Raw genomic sequence first — 16,248 nt, 5'->3', positions numbered from 1 at the left:
ATTTTCCCTTTTAGAATCATAGCATATCAAAGTTCAAAGGAACATTAGACCATAGTATCAGAGCTAGAAGTACCTTAGAATATTGAAGGGCAAAGATAGAAGGAAAATTACAATAATAATAACTTAACATTTTCCCAAGATTTCTAAAGTATTTCCCCCAAAACAATCCATTGAGGCAGATTCTTTAAATATTATTATCCTTATGTTACAGATGAGAAAACTTAGGTTAGAAGGTTGAATTTGAGGTTCTAAGCTCTTTAACCATGCTGCCTCCCTCCCTTGAGCCATAATCCAACCAAAATTGCCATTGCACAGGTGTGGCAATCTGCTCCCCCACAGCTCCTCTTACTATAGCCTGGACAAAACAGCCTTCTTTGGCCTCAGCCATGCTTCCCTTCCTATTTGCCTGGATTCTCTTGAAAATCCCCTTCTTTCAGCTCACCTTCTCCATTGCTATCCTGAAAAACTTCTGTCTTGGATTCTTTTCTCCTTACTGGGGGACTCCTTCCTGAGACCACAATTTTAAGAGGAACCACAACTATGATTCACACTCACCTGGACTCTCTCCAGATTCTTCCGCCTCTTCCTCACCTGCTACATTGCCCCTGTTCAGGTTCTCAAAACTGTTAACAGTAATGATGTTAATAGGAAAAAAGATTTACCATTGATTAAGGTAGGATAAGAAGATGAGAAGATCATGAGTATAATGGACTATTACTGTACTGTGAAAGAGGAAGAATAAATATAATATAGAGAAGCTAACATGAGTTAATCCAAAGTAACATAAAATAACATACACAATGATTATAAGAATACAAATACAAATATAATAAATATAAATTCGTACTGTACAAGAAAAATTACATCAAAAAGGAAAAAAAGATAAAGGAAAAAAAGGCAAGAAAACAGCAAAAAAGAGTGAAAATATTATGTTGTGATCCATATTCACTCCTCATGTTCCTTTTTCTGGATGCAGATGACTCTTTTCATTAAAATTCCACTGGAATTAGCCTGAATCACCTCATTGATAAAATAGAAATTTAATAATTAAATAAACCAAAGCGATCTAGTGCTCTCCATGAGAAATCTCCATGAGATTTTCTTGCCAAGAATTCTGGAGTAGGTTGGCTATTTCCTTTTTCACTGGGTTAAGGCAAGTAGAAGTTAAGTGACTTCCCCAGGATCACACAGCTAGGAAGTACCTGAGGTCAGATTGGAACTCAGATCTTCCTGACTTCAGATCTAGTGCTCTATCCACTGAACTGCCTCAATGTTCTATGTTAGGTCTAATAGTGTATTCTAAAGTTATATATTTCTATATTCTACATTCTCTAATTCTAATTTTCTCAGTTTATCTACAGAGGAACATCACCGTATAGTAAAGATATGAGTTTGAATCTTTGTTTCTTCCTAAAAAATAACTCATAGAGGCAATAGCCAATTTACTCCAGAATTCTTGCCAAGAAAATCTCATGGAGATTTCTCATGGAAAGCACTAGACCGCTTTGGTTTATAAGGTCACAAAGAGTCAGATACAGATGAATGACAAAAAACATTAAATTTAGAAAGTGCCTTAGAATATAGAAAGTCAGAGTTAGAGGAAACCTCGGAGCATAGAATATAATCCTTTCCAGCTGACATTCTCATAATGCCACAGATTTTAGAGATGAAAGATAACAGATACCAAATAATAATTAATAAAGTACTTTCTTAGGATCATAGAAGGAACCTTAGAATCCAAGCCCCTCATTTTAGCTAAAGAAGTTTGCAAAATACTTCTCCTATCTTTTAAGTCTCATAAAAACCCTGCGACAGAAATATCTATGTATATGTATTATACATATATATATACATATATGTATATATATATATGAGAGAGAGAAAGCTATAAATGTTCTGATTTTTATAGATGAGAAAACTGAGGCTTACACAGATTTGATGACTCAATATGTGTAAGTGGCAGAGGCAGAATGGGAAGCCAAGTCTTTCAAACACCAAGTTTAATACTATCCATTAGCCATACTGCCCCATATTAGGACAGTCCTAGAAGGAGAGAGGGATGTGCATGTGCTAAAAAGAATAAGGGAGGGAATAATAAAGCAGATGTGACTTGATTCAAACCTTGAGACGAAAGGAGAGAAAATAACAGGGGGAAAAAGGGGAAAATAACAACAAGGTAAACTCCACCAAGTACCATACACTGCCTGGCACAGATAGCCCATCAGAAGTGTCAGCTCTCAGAAGAGTAGCCAGAGAGGTGACATAGAATAACTGCAAGAAGACTAGATTTGGAAGATAATCAGAGTATAAAAGCTGTGTTTGTAGCCCTAAGCAGATTCCCTCCCCCTCTGAGCTTCAGTTTCCTTATCTGTAAACTGAGTTAGACTAGGGGTTTTTAGCTCTTTTGTGTGTCCTGGATCCCTTTGGTCATCAGAATGGTGAAGCTTATAGACCCCTTCTCAAAATTATGTTTTTAGTAGCATGAGATAAAATGTTTGGGAATGCAAATGAAAGAAATGAAATTGTAATATAGTTATCATAATTAAAAAAAAAAAAAAGAAGTCCATGGACCCAGGTTAACATTTCCTAATTTCAAGATGCTCTCTACTGTCCCTTTCAACTCTGTGAATGAGATCACAGAGTACTGGGGTGGTCCAAAAAGATTTCCTGAAGAAAGGGAACCTGATCACATGTGGTTAGATGGCATAGCCTGCTCCCTTCCCTTCATTCCCTAATTCATCCCAAGGGGACTAATCATGGGAGTCTTAGTTTCCATTCCCTTTCATCTTCCTCGCCCACTGAGGTCAGCAGGCAGCATCAGTTGGCTTCTGGGTGTAGTCATGGACCTGTCAGCTCTTCCATTTGAGGTTAATTGGTTCATTCCAGAGGTTGTCTTTTTCCACCTCTAAATTTACCCCTGCACGTGGCTGAAATAGTTTAAACTCAAAACCAGAGATGGAAAAACACAACACATTACAGTTGTAGGCTCAGTTCCTGATTTTTTGGTGTGTTTTGCTGTTGTTTTTTTCCCTTGAACTGGCATGTTAGACATACTGGACTTTGACCATTGTAAATGTTTGGGGACTAGACATTACTAAGTGGAATAATACAAGATTTTGTAAGAGGAGTTTTGTTTTTTCTGAAAAGTACAAAACTACCTTTTTTAGAGAACTGATTGTGTAGCAGTCTGAATTCCCTGTCAATTGAGATAATGATAATAACAGCTGTTATTTCTGTCTTGTTTTACAATTGCAAACTACTTTCCTCTCAAAGACTCTATGAGTTAGCTATACATTTGCCATTTTGACTGGAAAGAATGCTGAGCCAAAGAGCAGAGAGAACTGACAAACCCAGCGCCACATAGTAGGGCTGCAGACAGGCTCAGAATCCAGGCTTTCTTCCTTCTACAGCTGTTATCTTGAGCTTGGGGGAAAAGCAGATCCTGCTCTTTATAACACTTTGGGATTTAATAGTATTTTTCTTAAACTGGGTAATTTGTGAGCAATCTTTTGTGTGTAAATACTTTCTTAGAAATCTTTTTCAGGACCTTAAAGCATTTGCTTGGAAGAAGCAATGACACTCTTATGTCATAGTAGAAAGAAAGGATCCAAGGACTGGATGTTTGGGGACTGGGATTCTAGTTTTGCCTTAATTGTGTGACCTCAGAGAAGGCATTCTCTTCTTCTAGTCTCATTTTCATCATCTGTAATATGGAAAGGTTGGGGTCATAAGCTGGAGCTCATGAATTTATTTTAAAAATATTTTGATAACTATATTTGAGTATAATTGGGATTTTTTATCCTATGTATATATTTTTATACATGTAAAAGCAATAGTCTAAAAGGAGTTCAGGATTCATAAATGGTTAAGAACCTTAGGCTGGATGACCCCTAATTCCTAGTTCCTTTTGTCTCTGTGATTTAATTTCATGTAGGCACTTTCAAATGCTTTAACTCTTTGGAAGATCCGTAATTCATTTCTGTGGGTCTTCCTTTATGGATATAGACTGGCCCTTTTAAATAAATGTTCTTTACTAATTTCTCTCACCAAAAAAGTGTATATATTGATACCTAAGTTTGGTGTTATGTAACTCTCTACATTTAGCTAAACTAATTTTTGAAGAGCAAACATCATCCTGTTTAGATCATCCAGAACTTTCTGGCCAGACCTGGCCAAAGATGCCTTATAGTTTCTGAGTTGTCTTCCTGCTTAGAAGGAGAAGAGCAGCGCATTACTGAATAAATCTATGAACAATTTTGTTCTTCATTACCAATATACCATCTAGCAGGCCTTTCCACTTTCTTTTATCTGGAAAATGAGAGGATTTGGCTTAATCATTTGTAATATCCCTTCCACCTTACAATTAGTCAGTCAATCATCATGCATTTATGAAGTGCGTATTCTGTGCCATTCACTATGCCAGGCACTGGAGATACAAGTACAAAGAACGACACGATCTCTATCTTCAATTTCTATTCTGTTCTAAGGAGATTATAAGTATACACATTTCTAAATAGCTATAAAATAAAACTAAAGTAGACTACATGGTTGTGGGAAGTACTCTGGAAGCCCTTGAATGTATAAGGACAAATTTCCTGTGGAGACGGATATTTGAGTTGCATCTTTGGGCCTAAGAGAACTTCTAGAGGGGAGATCTTGCATAATGTAGTTAAATAAAAATATCAATTGATTTTGGAGTTTAAAGCCCTGGATTTATATCCTACCTCTGATACAAATAGTTTGACAGTAAAGTCACCTGACTCTGTGCCTTTACAAACTTAAAATTTGTTTAGATATAAGCTATTTACATTTTTTTAAATGCCTAATCGTGGGCCATTTCCAATATACTTGTGATGGAGAGAGCCATCTGCATCCAGAAAGAGGACTGTCAGACTGAATGTGGATCACAACATAGTATTTCCATCTTTTTTGTTGTTGCCTTTTGTTTTCTTTCTTATTTTTTCCCCTTTTTTGTCTTCTTTTTCTTGTGCAGCATGATAATTATAGAAATATGTATAGAAGAATTGCACATGTTTAACTTATATTGGATTACTTCCTGTCTAGGGGAAGGTGTTGAGGAAGGGAGGGAGAAAAATTTGGAACACAAGATTTTGCAAGGGTGAATGTTGGAAACTATCTTTGCATGTATTTTGAAAATAAAAAGCTCTTTTTAAAAAAATGCCTAATCATCTCTTTGTTTTTCTTACAGAGAAAATCTGAGTACAGTGGGACAAGGTATGTAGAGTTATAGTTTATTACCTTTTGAGTCTTTTAAATGAATAAAATGAGTATTACTATTTTCTTTAAATTGTATATATATGGTATATTGCTTGCAGTTGATATGAAGTAAAGAGCTAAGACATTAGGTGAGGATTTTCCTGAATGTTGTCATTTTAGGATCCTTTTATCTTGAAAATATCTCTGGACCATTTGATTAGTCCTCTGGGAGAAACTGATCCCTTAAGGAGGAAACTATCCTTGTACCTCTCGCTTCCTTTTCACCTCTGTGGCAGCTACCATACTTCAGGCCCTCTCATCCCTTCTTAGAAGACTGAAATAGCCTTCTTACTGATCTTCCTGCCTGTAATTTAATTCCTTTCCAATCCACGTGCTGCACTATTGCCCAAGTAATTTTCCTTACACACTGCTTTCATATGTCACCTTTTACCTCATAAACTTTCAATGGCTCCCCATTGCTTACTGAATTAAGTGATCATGGCATTCAAAACCCTCCATGATATGGTACTTCCCTATCTTTCTGCCTTATCTTCTTCCATTTCCCTCAAGTAAATCTGCCTATTCCTTTTAAAGAGAGAGCTAATGCTCAGACATCTTATTTGGCTACACTACATAGGGACTTCCTCTGACTGATTTCTTCATCATGTCCCAGGAAGTCCATTACTGGAGAGTGTCATCAGTCTGCGAGATTCTAAGGATCCTGATGCTCATCAGTCTCTTCCCTTCTGATTGGGGAATGTCTTCCACCATTAGACTGTAAATTTCTTAAGGGCAGAGAATCCTTTTTTTTTTTTCACATTTCTAGCACTTAACGTGGTATCTGGCATATAAGTGCTTATAAATGTTTATTGACTGACAACATTCCAAAAACATACTATTCTCCATCTACGGTTCCTTTCAGTTCAATTTAATAAACATTTTCCATCACTCTCATGTTTCTGTGCCTTTGCTCATGGTATAATCTATGTTTGGACTGTCCCTAACTCCATCCCCTATTTATTGAAGGTCCTTTAAGGCACAGCACAAGTACCATATTCTCCAAGTAGCTTTCATTTACTTTCTTAGCTGAAGTTATCTTTTCCTCCTCAAAGACCTCCTAGCATTTTGTTTGCATCTCTCCTTTGCCTTTATCTTACTCTCATTTATGTCATCATTCTTAGAAGTATAGGCTTAAAGCTAGAAGGGATATTAGAGGTCATGGAGTTCAGACTTCTCATTTCACTAATGAGGAAACTGGGACCCAGGGAATTGATATGACCAAGATCACACAAGTACTAAATGTGATTTGAATCCAGAATTTCCTGACCCCAGAGACCACTGTTCTATCCACAGTATCAGGCTACCTCTGTAATTTGCATCTGTCTTTTTTCCCTAGTAAATTGTAAACTTTTTTAGAGTTGGCCATGTCATATCTATCCCTGTATTCCTGGTGCTGTAATGAATATTTGTTGGGTGAATGAGTGAACTTCAGGGTTCCAACTCATTTGGCCAGTAATGTCATTTTAGTCTGCTGGGCAAGTTTTCTTTTAGTACATAGCACTGAGCCCCTCTATTGCCCTCATCATCCCTTCTACAAATTTTGCTAAAGTTTAGTTTATCTTAAACAGCCCAAAGTACAGCAGAAGGTACCCAGCTACCAAGGCAGTAAGGTGGCACAATGGATGGAGTGCTGGGCTGGAGTCAGGAAGACCTGAGTCAGATCTGGCCTCAGACATTCACCAATTGTATGACCCTGGCCAAGTCAGTTTCCTCATCTGTAAAGTAATCTGGAGAAAGAAATGGCAAACCATTCTGGTGTTTGCCAAGAAAACCCCAAAAGGAGTCTTGAAGGATTAGACACAATTGAAATGACAGAATAACAATAACAAACCCAGCTACAAGAAGCCCCTTTGTGCCACCTGATTACCTAAATCTAGAAGTGTTATGGATTCATATTGTAAAGAGAATGAGAAGCTTCAAAACACAAGGTAGAACAAGGTATAGGCGGCACCTTCTCCTGGTAACTAGGGCTGTGAGAAATAACCAAGCTGTGTAGCTCCTGAGAGCAGTGAGGGCTCTGGCAAATAATGAATTGTGCAATAGGAAGAGATTGAAGGTTGGAGGAGCATCAGAGCTTGTAACCTTTCTGCCATCTGATCTGTGGCCTTTCTCTTGGTGGATTATTGTTGAGATGAGGGGGATTACCTGCAGTTTTCTTTGACTGAGTTCTTTTGTGGCCTTGTTCCAGAACTGAAATAATAGAGTAGTAAATATCAATGAAAACAATTGATCAAACCTAGAATTTGTTATGTCTTGACTGAGCTATCTCTGATTCTTCATGCTGAGAGAAGAATGGCCACCCTGGCAGACAATGGGTGCGTGGCCTGGGCACAAATAAAGAGGAGAGGAGCCAAGTTAAAGAGGCTCCCAGTGCATTAGAGGGAGGTTGACATGAGTATAGTCACAAACCAATTCTGCCTTTTCATTGTGTCCCACTTTTAGAACTGGAAAGAACCTTTAATTTGCATGGGACGTAATTGAGGCCTAAAGAATCTAAGAGGGTTCAAGATCACCCAAGTAGTAAAGATTTGAACCCTATACTCAGGTTCCATATCTAGTGGCCTTTCTGTCTCCCCACATGACTTACTGGATGTGAGACTCTGGACAAATCACTCCATTTTCTCTGGGCCTCAGTTTTCCCATTTGTAAAATGCAAAGGATTGAACTAAATCATTTCTAAATTTTAAATTTTTAAGATTTAAATTTAAAAACCTATGAATTGAACAGTTATGTGACTAACCCCAAAGAATAAACTTTTAAGGCCTAATGTCAACTTATGGGGAAATCTCTCTAATGGAATGCCTCAGGATATGCCCTTGGATCTGTGTTACTCAACATTTCTGCCAATGATCTTAGTGAATCTATAATGTGGCTGTTTTATGTTTTTACTTGATATGGAGCTGCCAAGGATCTTTAGAGCACTAAGTGACAAAGTCAAGGTACAAAAATATTTTGATAGACTAGAATGATCGGCCCAATTCAATAAAATGAAATTTAAGTGTGATGAATTTGTCCTGCACTTGGGTTCAAAAAATCAAATTTTATAAATACAAGTTTGGCAAATCCATGACTAGAAATTAAGTTGTCTAAAAAAGTCCTGAGGGTTTTAATGCACTTCAAGCTAAATGCATATCAATAGAACTCTCCCCCAAAAGTTCATGGACTCTTTACTTTTTAGAGGAGAATTTTATAGGAGTATCTGTATAGGTTTTGAGTATGCCTCAGTAAACTGAGTCTTAGATAGTTTAAGTATTTTGTAATTATTTTAAATGAGACTTTTTACAATGTTGTTCTGGATTTTGTTATTGCTATACATAAATGCTTTTAAATTTCATAAATTTACTTTGTATCTTGCTACTTAACTGAAACCATTGATTGTTGCTGGGGGTTTTTCTGATTATCTAGCATTTTCTAAGTAAACTATCATATCAACAAATAGGGATAGTTCTGTTATACCTTTAATTTCTTTCTCTTGTCTTGTGGCTACTGTTAGGATTTGTAGCACTATTCCAAATCCCGGTGGAGAATGGAGGCATCCTTGCTCAATTCCTATGTTTACAGAGCAAGTTTTTAGTGTTTCCCTATTATATATATATCATAGGCTTCATTAAGGGTTGTAGAATCCAGAACACAGAAAGTGATTCATCCTCCTGTATTCTTACTTAGTCACAGCACATGTGAAGCATTGTGATTCTGGGTGCCTCATTTTGAGAAGACTTGATAAACTAAAGGATGGTGGGAAGAGAACAACCAGCTGATAAGTAGGGAAAGAGACTAGATCCTACTGAATTCTGCTCAGTGTAAGGAAAATGAGAGCTAGTTAAAAGTGGAGCTGGTTATTTTCAGAATAAAAGGAATCCCCCTCACTGGTGGTCAGAGAATCACAGATCCAGAATTGGAAGGGACCTCAGAGGCCATCTTGATCAGCCTCCTTAGTTTATAGCTGAGGAAAGCAAGATCCAAGGAGATGATCAACTTGTCCTAGGTCATACAGAAAGATAGATGAATAGGTTCATGGATGGATGGATAAATAGATAAATGGATGGATGGATAAATAGATAAATGGATGGATGTATAGATGGACAGCCAGATAGATATAGCTAGAGCATTTAGTGTATAGTACTCATAAGGGTCTATGCAAAATGATAAGGTCAAAAGAGATAGCCCAAGATAAAAATAATTAACAGAAAAATTCTTGTCTTGTCTTGTTTTCCTCGCACTCGGTTTATACCTATGCCTTGTGCCCGCCAACTGGCATCCCCTTGCCAGGCAGTTTGGCCTTTTTGCTTGTCTATCCCTTTACTATCAATAAAGACTTTGTTTTGATACAGCATTGAGTAGCGAATTCATTCGCTACCGGACCTGCCCTTGGTTACTTTGGGAAGGAGAGAGGTTAATTAGACCACGAGGAGAAGAGCTAATCCATCTCGGCTTAGAGCCCCAATTTACTACTCATCACAAACAAGATAGTCCCTTGCCTCAAAGAGCTTACATTTTGACAGAAGACAAAATACATAAAATATCTGGAAAGCAGTGTTGGGAGAAGACAAATATCCACATCAGGCAAGGTGTTTGGCAAGGAGTAGTATTAGAAGTGGCCTAGAAAAGTAAATGTCACAGAAGAGTAGACATTTGACCAGGGTGGGAAAGCAGTTGCTAAGGAAGAACATAAGTAGTAAGAGTCAAAGGTGAAATTTGAATCCAGATTCATTGACTCCAAAGCCAATGCTTTTTTCCTCATCTTCAAGCAAAGGCTATAGGACTACTTATTTGGTATAGGTTGATGTAGCAATCCTCTGAGATGTCTTCCAAAGCTGAAATTCTGTGATTCTGAGCCCACGAACGCTGAAGGAAATATTTTGTATTGCTTGCTTTGCAAGACACAGGTATAAATTAGCCCATTATGTATACAGGGGACATTTCAGTTAGTTCATTCATTCATGTATTTTTAGATGCATTCAGCAAACATTTCCAGAATACTTACTACATGTGAAAAATAGCCGCAATAGAAAGTGAAGATGAATGTCTTAGTAGAAAATCTGTACTAGAAAGAGAGATAAGAATATATCAATAAACATTAGATTATGATTAGTCTGTAAGATGACTCTGAAGTATTTGAGATCAGATGAGGCAGGGATTATTTTCAGCCAAGATGAGAACATGTTCCAGTGGAAAGAACCCTGAAGTTAGAGTAAGATTAGTTTTGTATCTTCCTTCATTAGCTCACTTTCTTGGTCCTCATGATCTTCTTATATAAAATGAGGGCCACTGGTTTAGATGCTCCCTGCTGCTTCTTCTGGTTCTAAATGTTAAGATCCATGCCTTAAAGGAGTCTACAATTTCAATAAAGATGAGGTGGTAAAAGCATTCTCTTAGTTTGCTGTTGGGTGTTACTAAAAACCTAAAGGGAAGAAATCCTGGCTTGTGTTTCAGAGGATATCAAGTTATTCAGTTTGACATTCAGTGGAAGCAAAGGTCAAGGTTCCCCCTATCCCTGGCTACCAGTAGTATCTGATTAAAGCAGTGTTCATCTGAATTCTCTCTATTCATCTGAATTCTCATTGCATCTAGTTAATGAAAATTAGCAGCTACTATGTTTAGAGCAAGTGAACTCTTCTATCAGGTATCTTAATGCAATCATGTCATTATCTACCCTATGAAATCATAGTCAACCAGCAATATTCATTCCTACAAAGAGAGGAATTGTGAAACAAAACCTATTTCTACATGTTTGCTTCTAGAAAGTTGTCTCTGATTTCAGTCAAATAAATAATTGTTTTATCTATAATTGGAAAGAGCCATCAGTTGCACTAGCCCAATCTACCTTTTGAGAATGTTACTGATTCCCAAGAAACTGTTAAGGCTTTTGAAATCCCCAGATGAATTGATTGTTTGCAAAGCAATCATCTTTTGAAAGAGATGTGGGAGCTGCCTGAAAATTCACCCCAAAAGGCCTAAATTTTGAATTGATTCCCAAAATGGAAACTATGCATTTTAGGAGTGGGGACAAAGGTAAGGAAGGACCCCACTCCAATCAGTATTGTTTTGGTTTTTCTTGTTTTTTCTTTACACGCTTTCACAAATTGTCTAACAAGAGCCATCAATGAAATAATTGATAGTCACTCCCCTCCCCGCCCCCAATTGTGTCCAGTGCTATAGCAACAGAGCACAGTCCCATGGTAAGCTCCAGCCTAGATAGGGGAGTCTCTTTGCCCTCTCTGCTTCACATGTAAATAGTCACAAAATGTTTGAGCTAGAAAAAAACATTAGGAAATTAAAATATCGGAATGAGGAAAGATAGGCAAGACTCCATGGCCTAAAATTATGCAGAAGGTAGGCCCAAGAGAAATGTGAAACAATCAGGAATGAAAATTTAAAGACGCAAAACCAATTCTGCAGAGGGAAAGAGGCATCTTGCCTCAGGAGACCAATGTAGATATGCAGGGAATTATCAACTTAGATTTTTAAAAATAGATATGTTGACGATGGAAGCAAGAGCATGTAACAGGTGAAATATGAAATGCAGGAGAGCAGCAGATTCCTGTAATAATAAAATCATTTTGAATTTTTATACTGATACTAAGTTGATAGCAAATATGAAGGATAACTAAAAAGGGTTTTTTGGCTCTCTTGAAGCCAAGAGAAAGATCAAAATGGGAAGAGGGCCTATGCTCAAAGGGATAAGATAAGAGATAATGATAAGATACAGTAGAGAGAAGGTAAAATGGCTCCACTTTTGTTTCTCTTTGCTCTATTAAGAACAATCTTCAAAATAGAAAAGATTAATCTGAAATAACAGAAAAGTCAACATTTATGAAAAGGTTGTTCCACAATGTCCCTCAACAAATGTATTACTAGAACCAAATAAACTGTATCCCAGGAAATTGACAAAATGGGTATATCTACTCTTGGTGATATTTTATAATTTGTAGAAGACAAGAGACAAATTACCCTGTTTGAAAAAGGAAAGAATAAAGAGTCATCAACCAATCAACAGTTACGAAGCACCTTGTTCACTTTGAATATAAAATTGAAAATAAAACAATCCCATGTTCAGCCAATGAATCAAGTGTTCCTTAAGAACTTACTCTGTGTCAAGTACTGTGTAGGATTGGAAATACACAAACAAAATCAAAATAGCTCCTGTCTTCACAAGAACCTCATATTCTAAAAGGGGAGACACTGTGTACATAGAGTGAGTGTATATATAAAGCAAAAAGGGCAGGCATTAATATCTAGGACACCAGAAAATGTCTCATGCAGAACATGGTCCTTGAGCAAGGGTTCTAAGAGATGGAAATAAGGAGAGAGCATTCCAGTCCTGGGGGACAGAAGTACAAAATCATAAAAGCAGGAAATGGTGTGTTTTGTGTGAGGAGCAGCAAAGAGGGCAGTTTAGATGGATCACAGAGGATTGTGGATGGGAATAATGGGTAATGAGGCTTGGTCCAAATTTTGAAGAGTTTTCAATGCCAGAGAAGTTTATATTTAATCCTAGAAGAAATTAGAAGCCACTAGAATTTAAGTAGGGAGTTTACCTAATATTTACTGGAAGGAAGAGAGATTGAGGCAGAATAATCAATCAGGTGACATTTGTAATAATCTAGGCAAGATATTGGATAGATTAACTGAATAGATGAAGGAATGGATGAGAATCAGAGACAGAGAAGTATATAAATACACAGTAAATGAGTTGAGCCTGGAAGGTAGCTAGGACTTTGAGAAGCAAAGGGGAGTTGGAACAGCATTCCGGGGTTAGAAAACAGTCTGTGCTAAAGTAGAGAGTGAAGAGGAATGTTCTGCACAGGAATCGTTGGTTGTGCCGGTTTCAGCCTGGAAAGATAGGTTCAATATTTACTCAATATATAATTTCCAAGCACAGGTCTGACATGTAAAAACAAGAGAACATTGTACACAGCAACAGCAAAATTATGTGATGATCAACTATGATGGACTTGGTTCTTTTTAACAATTCAAGGCAATTCCAATGGTCTTGTGATGAAAAGAACCTTCTGCATCTAGACAGAGGACCATGGGGACTGAATGAGGATCACAACATATTTTCACCTTTCTTGTTATTGTTTACTTGTTTTTTTCTTCCTCATTTTTTCTTTTTGATTTCTCTTGTTCAGAATGATAAATGTGGAAATGTTTAAAAGAACTGCATGTTTAACTTATATTGGATTACTTCCTATCTAAGGGAGGGGGGATAAGGGAGGAAAGGAGAAAATTTTGGAATACAAGGTTTTGCAAGGGTGAATGTTAAAAACTATCTTTGCATGTATTTTGAAAAATAAAAAGCTATTATTACCAAAAAAAAGAAAAAAGAAAAGAAAAAGAAAACATCACTTTGACAACTATACAGAGGACAACTATACAGAGGACAACTTGGGAGAAAAGACTCAGAATTAGGGAGGCCAACTAGGATACCATTGCAATAATCCACTCAAAATTTGATGAGTATCTAAAGTAGGAGCGTTAAAGTATAAGTAGAATGAAGAGGTGGATATGAGAAATATTGAAGAGGTAAAGTTGACAAGACTTAAAAAACTTATTGTATAGGAGGAGGAATGAAAGTGAAGAATTGAGAATGACTCCTACAGAAATAGAAAATTTAGGAAGAAAGGTGAGTTTAGAGGGAAAGATGATGAGTTCTGTTTTGAGCTTGTTGAGTTTGAGATGCCTGTGGACCGTGCAGGTTGTTGGAAATTCAGGATTGGGATGTAGGAGGATAAAGAATAATGTACAAAGAGATGATAGCTGGATCTGTGGGAGCTGATAATCACTGAGAAACTCTACAGAGAAAGTAGAAGAGAGGGCCAGAACAGAGCCCTGGTGTATAAATAAGGATCACAAGATCACAGCTTTAGAGCTGAAAGGAACCTTGAAGGTCAGTAGTCCAACCTACTCGTTCTATATGGAGGAAACTGAGCAACTGTAGAGGTAAAACAGCCAAGGAGACCGATAAAGATTGATCACAGAGGTTGGAATAAAACCAAAACAGAGTATTGTCATAAATACCCAGACAAGAAAGAGCATCCAGGAGGGAGTGCTTAATAATGCCAAATGCTACAGAGAAACCAAGAAGAATAAAGAAAGGAGGTGAAACATGGAATGATAACTTGAGAGGAAAATGGGGTGAAATGAAGAATTTTTAAGCATTAGGAAGCTCTGGGCAGCAGAAAAGGAGTTAGTGGCACAGGAGAGATTGAAAATTAAGGGGAGAACAAATAATGTCATATAAATGGAATGGAATATTATTACATTATAAAAAATGATTAAGGGGCAGATCCAGAGAAAGCTGGGAACACATGTATGAACTGATACTGAGTAAAGTCAGCAGAACCAGAACAGTTTATACAATGACTACATTAACTTTGAAAGACTTAAGAATTCTAATCTAAGATTTAAGAAATCTAATCTAAGACTTCTGGAAGTGTAAGTCCCATGATGATACACATTTACCACTTCTTGAGAGAAGTGATGAACAATAGGAACAAAATGAGACATAAATTTTCAGATAGCCAATATGCAAATTTGTTTTGCTTTACTATACTCATTCCAAAGTAGGGCTTTCTTTTGGGGATGGGAGGGAGGGTTGCAGGATTAAAAAAAAAAAAAAAAGAAAGAAAGAAGGTCAGTGAAGTTTGTAAAACATACCCAGAAGAAAGAAAAAGATTTACAATGCAGACAAGCAGAGCAGTGTTGTCACTACTATATTAAATTTAATATGTCCCCCTCTTTTTAAAGCAAGTAGTATGTAATGGAAATTCTCAATTTAATACAGTAATTCTTTTTCTGTACTTTTATATGGAAATGCTCATTGTTGTTGATATGTGTCTAGTTCATAATAGAGAAGAAACTTATAGGAGGAAAAAGAAAATTCAGGAGAGGGAAAGGAAGTGTAAAAGGCTAAGCTCCTGGAACAGATGGGTAGAAATAGGATCAAGGGTACAACCAGAGGAAATAGCTTTGGCAAAGAAAAAGACTACCTCTTACTCCAAAACTAGAATAAAAAGGAGAAAATGGGAGATGATGTTGAAGTGATTCAAAGTGGGGATTGGGGAGAAGAGGAAACTTGAAATAGATAGCCTTAATTTTTGTAGGGATGTGTGAGAGATGGTTCTGTGATGAGAAGAAAGGGGAAATGGGTGTAGATGAGAGATACTAAGCCCCCAAGCAGCACAAAAAATTCTGGAGAGAAACTGATCCACATTAAAATGCAAGGAAAATGTTTTTGTTTTTGTTTTTTTTAAGTAACAACACAACATAGATAACGTTAATTTACTATATCAATATGCAGCCTCCAATTTCTATTTGAATTTACTTACTTGAAGTAATGAAATTACTAATGTAATTTCTTTATTGATTTTTCTGTTGAATGTGAAGTTCTGATGTAGAAATGTAAAATAATTATTTCACTAGTTATTATCTAGGTCAGGAGTTCTTAAAAGATAGTTTGCACACCCCTGATGTTAATGGCATTTATATATTGCTTTTAAAGCTTGGAAAATACTTTGCAAATATTTGCTTATTTTATCTTCAAAATAACCATATTTACAGGTGAGTACACTGAAGCAAAAAGCAGTTAAATAACTTTAATTGACATTAAATGACAATTAATTAAATAGACTTATACAACTAATAAGTGTCTGCAGCCAGATTTGGAGATTACCTCCAAATTATCATGTATATATCTTTTTTTATACATAGTCGTTAATGTCTCCTCATTAAATTATGAACTTCTTGAGGCCTAGGGCTAATTTTAAAGATTCTTTATATTTCCAATGATTACCATAGTACTTAACACAGAGTAAGCACTTCATAATTTCTTATGGGCTTGGAAAAAAGATCCACAGCTTTGTCAGACTGCCATATGGATCTGTTATTTAAAAAAAAACAAAACAAAAAAAAAAAAAAAACAGTTAAGAATCCCTAACCTGGGTATTTTCTAATTACTTTTTCTGTTAA

General features: G+C 36.6%; 1 protein-coding gene across 6 annotated transcripts in view; it reads left to right on the top strand.

The window, feature by feature from the left end:
• GNG7 (G protein subunit gamma 7) overlaps window positions 1-16,248 on the top strand; it is a 375,778-nt gene that overhangs the window by 241,707 nt on the left and 117,823 nt on the right. For 5 of the 6 annotated variants that reach the window (XR_012488404.1, XR_012488403.1, XM_074304294.1 and 2 more), the window contains one exon: window positions 5,210-5,235. The exons of the other annotated variant lie outside the window; for it this stretch is intronic. The gene's annotated coding sequence lies outside the window, so the exon portion shown is untranslated. The remainder of the gene's footprint in view (window positions 1-5,209; window positions 5,236-16,248) is intronic. 6 annotated transcript variants of the gene reach the window in all.

Source organism: Sminthopsis crassicaudata, chromosome 1 (genome assembly GCF_048593235.1).
Source record: "Sminthopsis crassicaudata isolate SCR6 chromosome 1, ASM4859323v1, whole genome shotgun sequence".
NCBI lineage: Eukaryota > Metazoa > Chordata > Mammalia > Dasyuromorphia > Dasyuridae > Sminthopsis > Sminthopsis crassicaudata.
This window is presented reverse-complemented; position numbering and strand designations above follow the sequence as displayed.